Source organism: Oryx dammah, unplaced genomic scaffold (assembly GCF_014754425.2).
Source record: "Oryx dammah isolate SB20612 unplaced genomic scaffold, SCBI_Odam_1.1 HiC_scaffold_9, whole genome shotgun sequence".
NCBI classification, from domain to species: Eukaryota; Metazoa; Chordata; class Mammalia; order Artiodactyla; family Bovidae; genus Oryx; species Oryx dammah.
The window spans coordinates 52,049,252-52,051,749 of NW_024070193.1; the positions used below are offsets into that span (position 1 = coordinate 52,049,252).

At 43.3% G+C, this 2,498-nt stretch overlaps 1 non-coding gene across 1 annotated transcript; it reads left to right on the plus strand.

Moving 5' to 3' along the window:
• The first annotated feature begins 1,993 nt into the window (after positions 1–1,993).
• LOC120868498 lies at positions 1,994–2,100 on the plus strand. The gene has a single exon (XR_005722241.1). It is a non-coding gene; the product is annotated as a U6 spliceosomal RNA (small nuclear RNA).
• Positions 2,101–2,498: the final 398 nt, after the last annotated feature.

Consider the following 2,498-nt stretch of genomic DNA (forward strand, 5'->3'; position numbering starts at 1 on the left):
TAAAACAAACATATCGGGTTGGGGGAGATTAGAGAAGCAGAGAGCATGCAGAAGATAAAACCTTTCTTTAAACTATCAGTAATATCTCAGAGAAAATGTATTTACAAAACAAGACCAAGATACATTTTAAAATATTCAGAGACTCCAAAAAGGAGCCCTTTAAAGAATAAAAATACAACAGTAGAAACTTAAAACCCACTAGAGGGAGTTCCCTGGCTGTCCAGTGGTTAAGAACCCACCTTGCAATTCAGGGGATTTGGGTTCAACCCCTGGTCGAAGGGATCCCATGTCTAAGACCCCACAAGCCACGGAGCAACTAAGCCCATGCAACCCACAGCTACTGAGCCCATGCACCCCAACTAGAGAGTCTCTGCACTGCAACGAAAGATCCTAAATGATGCAAGGCAGATCTCACGTGCTGGAATTAAGACCTGATACAGCCAAATCATGGAAAAAGGAAGAGAGTTCCAGAAAAACATCTATTCCTGCTTTATTGACTATGCCAAAGCCTTTGACTGTGTGGATCACAATAAACTGTGGAAAATTCTGAAAGAGATGGGAATACCAGACCACCTGACCTGCCTCTTGAGAAACCTATATGCAGGTCAGGAAAAAACAGTTAGAACATAGGAAAAGGAGTATGCCAAGGCTGTATATTGTCACCCTGCTTATTTAACTTATATGCAGAGTACATCATGAGAAATGCTGGGCTGGAAGAAGCACAAGCTGGAATCAAGATTGCTGGGAGAAATATCAATAACCTCAGATATGCAGATGACACCACCCTTATGGCAGAAAGTGAAGAGGAACTAAAAAGCCTCTTGATGAAAGAGAAAGAGGAGAGTGAAAAAGTTGGCTTAAAGCTCAACATTCAGAAAACGAGGATCATGGCATCCAGTCCCATCACTTCATGGGAAATAGATGGGGAAACAGTGGAAACAGTGTCAGACTTTGTTTTGGAGGCTCCAAAATCACTGCAGATGGTGACTGCAGCCATGAAATTAAAAGACGCTTACTCCTTGGAAGGAAAGTTAAGACCAACCTAGATAGCATATTAAAAAGCAGAGACATTACTTTGCCAACAAAGGTCTGTCTAGTCAAGGCTATGGTTTTTCCTGTGGTCATGTATGGATGTGAGAGTTGGACTGTGAAGAAAGCTGAGCACCGAAGAATTGATGCTTTTGAACGGTGGTGTTGGAGAAGACTCTTGAGAGTCCCTTGGACTGCAAGGAGATCCGACCAGTCTATCCTAAAGGAGATCAGTCCTGGGTGTTCTTTGGAAGGACTGATGCTAAAGCTGAAACTCTAGTACTTTGGCCACCTCATGCGAAGAGTTGACTCATTGGAAAAGACTCTGATGCTGGGAGGGATTGGGGGCAGGAAGAGAAAGGGATGACAGGATGAGATGGCTGGATGGCATCACTGACTCGATGGACATGGGTTTGGGTGAACTCCGGGAGTTGGTGATGGACAGGGAGGCCTGGCATGCTGCGATTCATGGGGTAGCAAAGAGTCGGACACAACTGAGTGACTAACACTTTCAAGAAGTTCAACTCCAAACAGCAGGCACTCTAGAGAGAAAACCTGTTTCCACACTGTTTTTCCATATTGAAAGACTAACAAAGTTCTCAGTGCAAGAGATGAAAATAGACCCACATTGAAACCCATCATTTTTATATTTCAGAACTGGGGACAAAGAGAGGATGCTAAAGTTCCTGAGCAGAAAAAAATACACACTCACACATACATATACACAGTACCAAAAATCAGAATAGTCCTGAACTTCTCAACAGCATCAGTAGAAGCTAGAATTCAATAAGCAATGCTGTTGGATTGTAAGGGAAATTATTTCCAACCAAGAATTTCATATCCAAAGTTTTCATTAAATGTGAAAGTCCTATAAAGACATTTTCAGATATAGAACACTCACAGTAAAATTTCTATCATTTCTCAGAAAGCCACAGGAGGATGTGTGCCACAAAAACAAGAGGGTGTGCTTGCTTCAACAGCACACACACCAAAACTGGAGTGATACAGAGAAGATTAGCCTGGTCCCTGTGCCAGGAAGACATGCAAGTTTATGATGCATTACATATATTTTATGCAATGGAATGTTGCTGCTGCTGCTGCTGCTGCTGCTAAGTCACTTCAATCGTGTCCGACTCTGCGACCCCATAGACGGCAGCCCACCAGGCTTCCCCGTCCCTGGGATTCTCCAGGCAAGAACACTGGAGTGGGTTGCCATTTCCTTCTCCAATGCATGAAAATAAAAAGTGAAAGTGAAGTCGCTCAGTCGTGCCTGACTCTTAGCGATCCCATGGACTGCAGCCTACCAGGCTCCTCCATCCATGGATTTTCCAGGCAAGAGTACTGGAGTGGGGCGCCATTGCCTTCTCCAAATGGAATGTTACTTGGCTTAAAAAAAAAAAAACCAAAAAACAAAAAAAAGAATGCATTTGAGTGAGTCCTAATGAGGTAGATGAACCTAGAGCAAAGGA